Source organism: Thunnus albacares, chromosome 7 (assembly GCF_914725855.1).
Source record: "Thunnus albacares chromosome 7, fThuAlb1.1, whole genome shotgun sequence".
NCBI lineage: Eukaryota > Metazoa > Chordata > Actinopteri > Scombriformes > Scombridae > Thunnus > Thunnus albacares.
In genome coordinates this window covers 33,147,630-33,158,198 of record NC_058112.1, presented here as the reverse complement: position 1 = coordinate 33,158,198, position 10,569 = coordinate 33,147,630, and the positions used below count along the sequence as shown (strand labels likewise).

The 10,569-nt window shown below is 40.2% G+C and overlaps 1 long non-coding RNA gene across 1 annotated transcript; it reads left to right on the top strand.

The window, feature by feature from the left end:
• The first annotated feature begins 1,732 nt into the window (after positions 1-1,732).
• Positions 1,733-8,656, top strand: LOC122985215. Its single transcript, XR_006404064.1, has 3 exons — positions 1,733-1,743; positions 2,027-2,029; positions 8,550-8,656. It is a non-coding gene; the product is annotated as an uncharacterized LOC122985215 (long non-coding RNA).
• The last annotated feature ends 1,913 nt before the right edge of the window (positions 8,657-10,569 follow it).

Here is a 10,569-nt window from a genome sequence, read left to right as displayed (position 1 = left end):
AAGGTCAAAACTTTTACTCAGCCGTTCCAAAACATTATCTTTCTTCTGCTTTAATCATTCTTTGGTAGAACTACTTGTGTGTTTAGGCTTGTTGTATTATTGCATGACCCACTTTCTGTTGAGCTTCAGTTTGCAGATGGATACCTTGACATTTTCGTGTAGAATTTGCTGGTACAACTCAGAACTCACAGCTCCATCAATGGTTGCAAGCTGTCTTGGTTCAGAGGCAGCAAAGCAGACCCAAACCATGATACCACCACCACCATGTTTCACAGATGGGATAAGGTTCTTATGTTGGAATGTAGTGTTTGCTCATCGCCATACATAACGCTGACATGTAGTAGACGGCAGCTATGTTCTTTTTGGAGAGAAGAGGCTTTTTTCCTTGCAACTCTGCCACCATTGATGTTCAATGTTCTCCTGATGATGGACTCATTAACATCGACTGTAGCCGCTGCAAGAGAGACCTTCAGTTTCCTAGACGTTACCCTGGGGTCCGTTGTGGCCTCCCGGGCTATTACACGCCTGTTCTTGGTGTGATCCTTGTTGTTTGACCACTCCTGGGGAGTGGTGAAGACCTAGAAAAAGAAGCTAAATTCAACTACAATAGTTTGTTAACGTAGTCTCCGGAGCCGGAGGAAGCTTCCTGAAGCTGACCAATCAGAACAGAGTAGGCTCATCAGGAGGGCGGGGCTTAAAGAGACAGGAGCTAAAACGGCCTGTTTGAGACAGAGGCTGAACTGAGGGGCTGCATAAAGGACCAGTAGAAGATAAATAAGGAGTTTTTAACTGGAGATCATGCAAAGATATTCCAGTAGAGCCCCAGAATATAAATATAGAACTGGAGATGTGTAGAATATGTGTCCTTTAAGTAAGAAAACTTGCTTAAAGTTACAGAACTCGCTGCCTCTCAGACTGAGGTGGAAACCATAATTTCAGAGAAACTGATAATAATTCCCCCAGTAAGTCAGGACACCTCCTGTTCACTGGTTGTTGCTTTAATGTGAAAAGTTGCATATTACAGCTGAAATCAGTGTAATAACAGCCTCTCTGATGATCTTAGTTTTGCCTCTCGCTTCTCACAATCACACTCTGTGGAAACAGACGGGGTTTTGTTTGGGCAGCTCCGTCATCGGCACCATTACAGAAGCTGCAATATTTGTTCAGTGGTTTAATTAAAGCTGCGTGTGTGTGTGACAGGGACTCTCTTCCAGTATGAAAAGACTCTTGATGAGATGTGTTCTTTGTCTGGCCTCTCTTATTGGGTTTCATGTGAGAGATGAAAGCCGCTCACCTCATACAGGATCTCAATTATCATACTTCAACACCGGAGCTGAGCTGAGAGAAAAATGGCTCATTATTGGAATTGTTCTGGTGTAAACATTTGATTAAAGACATTCTGCATTCTGCTCTGCAGCCAAATAACATACATTTATAAACTGGTAAAACTTAATGAATCCTGCAGGACAGCTTCGCACCCATTAGATTTAAATAATCCCAGAAGCTCGTTTGTCAATCATTGCTTTAAATAACTGGAAAAAAAAAAAAAAACTTGAGGAGAGGTTTCTGGAATTTAACAATTCTTCATCATGAAATATTTTTACAATTACAGCAGAGCTGGAGCACAAAAACAAATCTGTTGTGTTTGGCGTTTTTTCCATAATCACTACAAATGTGCTGAATCCAGAGAGGGAGAGATGTGCTCTGCTGCCGTTACATCACACGCTTTCAGAGCTGAAAACAGTCCAGCGTGGAGATATTAACACACTTAATGTCAGACTGTCAGCGAGTTAACATGTGTTCATGTATTCACACAGTAAAAACACGTCTGGAGATTGAAAAATGTCACGACACACTTGATGTTGATTTTCGAGCCGCGTTTCATTCATCATAGAATCCGGGTTATTACATGTATGAAGTGCAACGCTCACTGACCTTGTCACATAGCGTCATGTCAATTTAAAGCCGCAGCACAAACCAGAGGCAGCAGACAGAAGAAGTACAGATGTCTGGGTTTGTCCATTAGGAAGTGAATGCGCTTTTTTTCTTGGCTGTTGAGGTATGACGTTGATGCTGGAGAAAAAAGTTCCGCCTGACAAGGTGAAGCAATGATGCACTCAAGATGCCACCGTTGAGTTGGTTTGAATAGAATATGATGGGTGCACTGCAGGTGTTTTGACATGCTTCATACTCAGCAATGTGTTTTGCCTTTAAAGGACACCATCCTGCCATCCTGCCATCCTGCCATCCTGCCAGGACTCTCTGTTGTGTTTGGACTCTTTGGGTGCATCTCAAGTCTCTTAAATTGCATCCATGTTTCCCTCACTTGCATCTTTTCTTTGCGTCTCACTGAGGACGCCTGGAGAGATGCAAGGAAACCAAACGAGGAAATTTGTTTTTAGAGACATGAGACTTGCTTTCCTCTGAAGTTTCTGATGATGCTGACAGCTGATCACAGCTGCATTTAACAGCTGTAGCGGCTTTTGATGGAGTTTGTTTGTGTCTGTATTAGGGGTGTGCCCAAATATGAATACGTTATTCGGCAAAGCACAAATAGTGTTTTTTTTTTTTTACGAATATTTGTTTCATACAAATATATTAAAAATTATTTGTTTTCAGGAGGAAAAAGAAAACCATGTCAAATAACAGCGTGCAGGTCGGTTACATCACTATCTCAGTGTCTCTCCTCTGCTCCGCTGTGACGTCTATCAGCAGGTCTCAACGAGGGGAGTCACATCCACCTGCTACATGACGCACATTTCCTAATTTGGGGGTGTTCCCCGGAGATAAAGCTGAGCTACTGACATGCTCGAAGTGCTCCCAAGGGACTCTCCATAACCTGTTGTTCACCTTCTTCTTTCCACAAAGTTAGGTTGTAAAAAAATAGGCAATAAATGAAAAGTGCAAAGCAAGAATCACCTTTGAAGTCTCTACACATTACACGCTGTGCTGTCTCTGTGTTATGGGTGTATAAATAGGTAGAGGTCTGTCTGCAATGAGGTGATGAATAAAGTTTTAGCTCAGTAGTCAGCGCAGTCGTCTATGATCTAGGAGACTCCAGTTCAAGACCCGATGTGGGGACCTCCTTCATAAGGTAGTTTATTCATGAACACTTATTTTAACACTTTGATTTTCTAAAATTAAAAATGTAATAAAAACAAAAACAGGATTTTTAAGCCTCTTTCCACTTTCATTCAAATACAAATACAAATATTTTTGTTGCCTCAACAAATACAGATACAAATACAAATACTGGTCCCTCTGCACATCCCTAGTCTGCACACATGTGTGCTGTTATAATATTAATAAAGGTGGATGTTATCGGTTCTCTTGGTAGCCTGTTACCTGTTCAACAAACACCTGCGTTCTGTGTTTATACTGTGTGCTGCTCGGAGCCACATGAACCATGTCTACTGGCAGAATGCGTTTATATTGTTTATTAATTATTTGTGTCTGTATTTATTGATATTCTGATTGTGAATTCATTGTTTAACAACCCAGAATATGATTAGAGTGTCTTTTGCACACTGGGAATTATTTATTAGACTAAATATTTCAGGGAAAATTGAATTATGTATAATTATGTAATTTATATCAAACCCGACGCTCAGGAATTTTCAGCCTCACATGTGACTGAATGGAAATAACGATTAATTATGTAAAATATAAATGTGTTTTTAAAATGTGTTTCTTGCTGACAGACAGACTCTCAGTTCATGGGGGAAATAACAAGATGTCATGAAAAGAAAAATCTTGTTGATGTTTCTTTTTGTTGATCAGATAATTAACACAGATTTTTAACTAACAAATCAAATATAAAATTTGAGAGTGATACACTTAAATTTAATGTGTTATCTGTCTCCACGTCGGTATGAAACTACAGTGATGTTGTGATGTATCAGATCAGTTTCCTCGCTCATCAGAGCAGAAAAAAGGGAGACTTGGGACGCCTGTCAACATGGCGGACCAGAACAACTTCCAGTTCAAGAGGAGGAGTGAGGAAATATCAAATAAGAGACTTAGATGAACCCTTTGTGTTTCTCCCTGTTATGTTGAGACTGGACTGTGTTGGATTTGCATCTCTGAAGGACTGTCTTGCATTATTAGTTAGCTTGTAGTGTTCTGTGCTTAAGTTATTCTGGGACGGTTTGATTTATGCTGGGTTGTGATTTAGACTATTGTGTTTTCTGTTACTGTGTGTTTCCCTCCCGTGTTCCTGTACTCCTCCTCACACCTGCCCTGCATTCGTCCTCGTTAGCTCTGCCCTCGTCTCAGTGTTCTTCCCCAGACTGTTGTCACCTTCACACCTGCCCTGCATCAGTCTCGTTAGCTCCCAGCCGGCCTCGGTGTCATGTCACCTGTTCCTCGTTGTCTGATTAGTTTAGTTTGTATTTAAAGTCTGGTTTTCAGTTGACTCTTGTTGGGTCATTGGTTCTGTTTTGTTCTGTCAGCTTATTTTTTTGCTGCTCACTGCAAAAAAAAAAAAAAAAAAAAAAAAAAAAAGTTTTCTTCAGACCTGCTTCACCTTCGATTTCTGCATTTGGGTCCATTCTTGCTACGAGCCATGACAGAAACCTGTTTTTTTTTCTGTAATCATTCCTCCTGTTCAACAACAAACTTTTGCCTCGGGTCTAGCCTCCCATTCAAAAAGCCTCAACTTCTCTCATTAAGAAAATATTGAGTCAATAAATTTTTTCAACAAGTCATTCTGGTCTCAATCTCTAAATTCAGGCTCTCTAATAAGAGTGCTGGTGGTCATTTTGGAAATTAACGCTCCATTAATAAGACTTGAAGACTTATAATAGCTTTGATGTCTGCTGTGTGGGTGTTGATTGACAGCTGTGATTGACAGTTGGCTCACCTGCTGCTCTCCTCGCTCCGGGACTCACACTGAGTTGGACTATTGCCATATTTTTTTCATTAAAGAGGACCTATTATGCTCATTTCAGCTCTAAATGTTTATTTTTGGACTCCACTAGAGTAGCTTGGCATGATTCACGGTTAAAAAAAAAACTCCTTATTTATCTCATACTGGTCCTTTTTTATGCAGCCCATCAATATACACAGCCCACTCTGTTCTGATTGGTCAGCTTTACGTATCAGTAACTTTACCGTCAATGCAAAACAAACATTTCCTGCTTTACTGCTTCAAATTAAAAGCTTTTACATGACTAACGAGACCTTTATTGTGAAGAATTTACAGGAAATAAAACGTGTTCCTCACTGAATTAGCGGAGCTTCGTTAGCGGCGCTAAAAACCGGTCGAAACAACATTTGGAGCTGTTTGTTCAGTGGATCAGTTAGAAATAACATAGGGAGGAAGAGTACAAGCAGAAAGAAATCAGTCACGAACTGACGTCAGCTTGGGCCGAAAGTAGAAAAAACCGTTGGAAACGTAGCGTTCAGAGCAGCCTGAAGCTGCTGCTTTCTGCTAACAGGGATTACTGCTACATATGTTTACCTCGTTATTTGACACATTGGCCACTTTTAACATGAATATCTGACATTGTAACATTATATATATATATGAAAATAAGGAAAAGCATAATATGTCCCCTTTAAGTTTAATGTTACTTGATAACAATGTTATGTGTCCTGTTAGCTAGCTAATGTTAGCCCAAGTTAGCTTGGGTCCGCGGGGCAGGTTTCCGGACTCCCTATTTGGAAGATCCTGGCTACAAACGGAAAAGATGGCGCCGACCATAAACCGCTACTCTGGGCTTCAAACCGGCTCCAGTGCAAATCAGCAGGTGAAGTCACGTCCATCTTTACATACAGTCTATACTCGGGCCCCATAGCAGGCTAATCCCGCCACAGTGACATTGCAGAGAAAGTGAATAAAACATGAAACAGCTCCTGGAGCTCCAAGACGGACTCATGAATCACAAACACAAGTCGAACCTGACATGAGTTTCACCAGCGCTGGTCAGGAATCTAATCCGTCCAAATCATTCAAAACTTTCCTTGAAACTTCAACCTCCCAATTGATTTTCATGTTTTCCACTTCAGTTGAAGGTTTCCAGGGTTTTTTCCTGCTGCTTCACAGAAGTCTACAGCGCTTTAATATTCTGTTCCTACCTTCAAAAAGAAGTCGTAGAGTCCTTCTGGTCAGGCTTGTTGGAGATAAAAGGAAAAACATTCAATACTGGACAGCAGTGTTGCTCATTGCAACAAAACAATATCAGATGGTCCTTTCTGCAGCTCAGAGTGTCTGTGAGCTGTTTTTACCTCCCTGCAGCATTAAATCACACTCAAGCTTCAGTTGTTGTAAAAAGGAGAAAGAGATTTAGCTGAGCCTGTAGAGAGTTATGATATAACTCAAAGTCTGAACTACTGCAGAGAAAACTCTTTGGTTAACTTGCACAGGGGATTGAGGGGGGGCTGTGTACAAATCTGGATGGATGTAGCTGTTGTTTTTTCTATGATTTAGCTTTATAATTTCATGTTTTGACACTGGTCTGACACCCCAGGCCACCAGGACTTGTCCCGGTGCTCCAGTCCAGGCCTGTTGTATCACTCTTTTTTTTTTTTATTCTCTGCTTTTCAGTCTGAAGTAAACTCACATCCTCCGTCTCCGTGGTGACCCGGTCTCAGCTGCATTAATATTTCACATCACCTAAAAACGTTAAATGGGAGCGAGGCGTGCCAGTCTTTAATTCCAACATATTAAATAATTGATGTTGTTGGAATCTGATGCGCTGCAGAGCTTAAATAGTTTCTCCACTGGCGGAAATTTACATCCACTTACCCACTGATCTACATTTCCCATCAGACCTAGAGAGCGCCTGCCAAATATTTCACTAAACACAGAGAGAGAGGGAGAGACACACAGCGGGTGTCGTGTTAATTCAGTGTTAAGGAACTGCAGTCCTGTTGCATACTTTTTTTCAACAGTGAATGTGGATGTATTGATGAAGATGACAGATTTCAGTGATATGCAGGATCAACAGAGACATCTGTTGACAAAAGTTAAAGAAAAAGTAAGGAAGGTCACATTTCCAGCTCTATATTTACATTCTGGGGCTTTACTGGAATGTCTTTACATGATTTCCAGTTTAAAAACTCCTTATTTATCTTCTACTGGTCCTTTATGCAGCCCCTCAGTTCAGCCTCTGTCTGAAACAGGAAGTTTTAGCTCCTGTCTCTTTAATGCCCGCCTCCTGATGAGCCCACTCTGTTCTGATTGGCTGACATCCAGACGCACTGGAGGCAAACAAACTGTAGAAGCAGGTTTTACTACTTTTCCTCATTCTTCATGAACGTGAACAACATATAGGGAAAAAACCTTAGCAACAACCGTAGCAACCACAGCTACAGAACGGACGGACGTTTATGAGCATGTGCAACGAGCCAACGTCAGCTTGTCGACAAGTTAGAAAAAAATGGTTGCAAACGAATCGTTCAGAGCAGGTTGAAGCCCTGACTTTTGACTCGCAGGGAACATTTTTACATACGTTCACCTCAAGTTTTGTAACTTTGACCATGTTTAACATTTGACTTCATAACAGGATATAAATAAAACATAATTGCAAAAAGTAGAATATGTCTCCTTTTTAATATTTATCACAACACACCGTCAGGCCAAGACTACTGGAGACACAACTTGTTAAATATATACGACTGTAGAAAATCTGACTGCTGGACTACTGCAGACAGCCGACCAAAACATCTGACCAGCCAGAAATCCATCCGACAGCCACGTCATTGATCGTTCAGATAAAGGATTGATTGACAGGATGTTGTGCCTCAGACCTCTCCTCATTGGTTGTTTAATGTCTCTAAACATCTCACACTGCTGCTGCTGCTGCTGCTGCTGCTTCTGTAACTCTGATACATGACCTCCATCTTTGTTTACCAAAACACAGATTTATTTTTATTGCTCCTAAAATCATTTTTCATCCATGAAAGTTAAATCACCCGCAGCTTTCAACCCAAACATTCTGATAATAAATAATAACGAGGGGTTTTTCAGAGGACAGTCCTGGATTTAGATCTCTGTGTGCGGCCTCTTTTCTCCTTGAAATGTTTTTATTTTTAAAACAAATTACTTGAATTTCTCACTTTCTCTTTCAAAAAGGGGTTTTTTCAGCTGCCTGGAACCTGCAGTTTGAACTTCACTGCAACTCTGAGAGAAACTTCATATTTTACAGTAGTTTTTCAGATGTTAAATGATCCTCACATGATCTTTCTTCCACTCTCTATTTAAATATATCATTGATGTTTGTGTGCAGTTGCTAATTTTAGCAGCGTGCAGCATAGCTTTAAACTTTTAAGTGGCCACAGGCAATTTAATGCAATCACACACAACAGCCCTGTAATAAATATTATATCTGTTAAATACTATCTCTGTTAAGGTTATTATGTTTTTTTGTGAAGTCTGAGGTCATTTTGAGCATTTTGAGTAGTTATTGGTGGAGGGTTGTGTTGTATATTGACAAGTGTATCTAAATATTTTGTCTGTATATGTGTGACATATGCTTTATATATTAATATTTAGTTTATACTAATAACAGCAACTATAACTCTCAGGAGAGAGGCTCTTTGTACAGCCGTGTTCCTGGACATACTCAGTAGTGTCTGCCTCACACAGAACTACTCTCCGGAGACTGAAAACATGACGCTGTTATTAGTCTTTGGAGCCGTTTCTAAACAAACTAACGTGTTCAAACTCTTCATGATGAAGGAACATGTCACCCAGTGCAGCGGACAACAACAGAGGAATAAGATATTTGGAGTAAAGAAAGAGAAAAAAGTAGTGAAATCCTGCTACTATAGTGTGTGTTTCATGGTTTTACGTAGCATGTGCAGGAATGTGATTCCATTTTCAGAGCTTTGCTAGCTTGTTGTAGTTTATATATCACAACCTCTTTATACTAAATTGTTAATTTCTCAAAGAACTTCAATATAAAGTCAAGAGGTTGTGATATGTAGCACAACAAGCTAGTGAAGCTGTAAATTATCTGCCTTACACAGAACTACTCTCCTGAGACTGAAAACATGATGCTGTTATTAGTCTTTGGATCCATTTTTAAAGAAACTAATGTGACCAAACTCTTCATGATGAAGGAACATGTGACCCAGTGCAGCGTTGTGACTCACTGATGTGTTTTTAATAAACGAATAATTGAACGACATCAACTGAGGAAGATCATGTCCGAAAGCTTCAGAACAGCTACTCAGTGACTTTGTGGTGGGATTGTTTTTGTCAACAAAATGTTGTTTCTCACTATCTTCATAATGATCTGTTTTAATGTTTCTTTCTTTCTGTATCTATAATGTTTACGATTTTGTCGCACTGCATTTGAACAGTCAGCTACCTGATGATATGAAGAACTGTAGTTCTATCAATACATTCAAGGCCAAATTAAAAAATCAACTAAAGACGAATCAGCTGTGTGACCACTGAGCCTCGTTTAGATTATTAAATTTTAATTGACATTGTGGGTGTATGTGATGTGCTGTTGTGTGTAGCTTTGTATTTTGTATGCTTTTGTTCTGTGTGGTTTTTATTTATTTATTTGCTTTGTACTGTTTGTTGTTGTGCTGTTGTGTGTTTTGATTCCGGGGGGGATTACGGATGCAAATTAGCCTCAAGCTAACTCCGGTGCAGTGCATCATTTATGTTTAATACTGCACACTGTCCCGTTCAATAAATCAAATCAAATTAATCTGACGTCTTCATCACTGTGCCTGTGATTTGTTCAAGAAGTAATAATTCCAGCATGTGACTCCCCCCCCCCCCCCAAAACCTTTTACATCTGTTTGTGTAGATCTACGGATTAAACGAACAGAGATTAGGGAGAAGGACCGCTGATTCCCCACTGCTTCCAGACCTTATGCTAAGCTAGGCTAACCACGTCCTGACTTGTTACTTGGTTTGATGCAGTGGATCTCCTCATTAATACAAATATGAATTGTTGTCAAACAGGCATGAAGATGAATCGTAGTATAATCAATCATGCAGCTCTACTGTCAGGACTGTCCGGTCGTTATGGATCTTCACTGATTTATGTCTTCATATCTGGTCTGACTGGTCTGTTCTATTTCTTTTCAAAGATCTCACACACATACAAACACACATACACATTATTCATGGAAAATAAAGTGATTGAGGTTTCTGCTTCGTTACCTGCACTCTCACGTTCTTCCTGTCTGTAAAATAATTTGTGGAGCTCCTCTCGCTCGGAGACCGGAGGTGTTTTTAACGTATCGGCGGGGAAGCTGCAGTTTTTCCTCCAGCGGGGCAGAAAATGTAGAAACGCTTCAGGGACTTTGAACAGGCTCTGAACCGAGACACAAACTCCTAAAGTGCTTTCATCACTCCAGGGACAAACAGGATTTCACAGCTTTCTGCAGCGAATCCGGCCGTATGGGACTGAAAATGGCTTTCTGCTGTGAAATACCTGAAAGAGCTGCAATAAAAGGAATGATGATGATGATGATGATGGTGCATGGACTGTAATACTAATGACAATCCAGCTGACAAGAGGATAAAGATGGATAGATGTTTAGAGCTTGCATGCATTCTTTCTATGTTTTTCTTCTTGTCAACAAATCTCATGCTTGGAT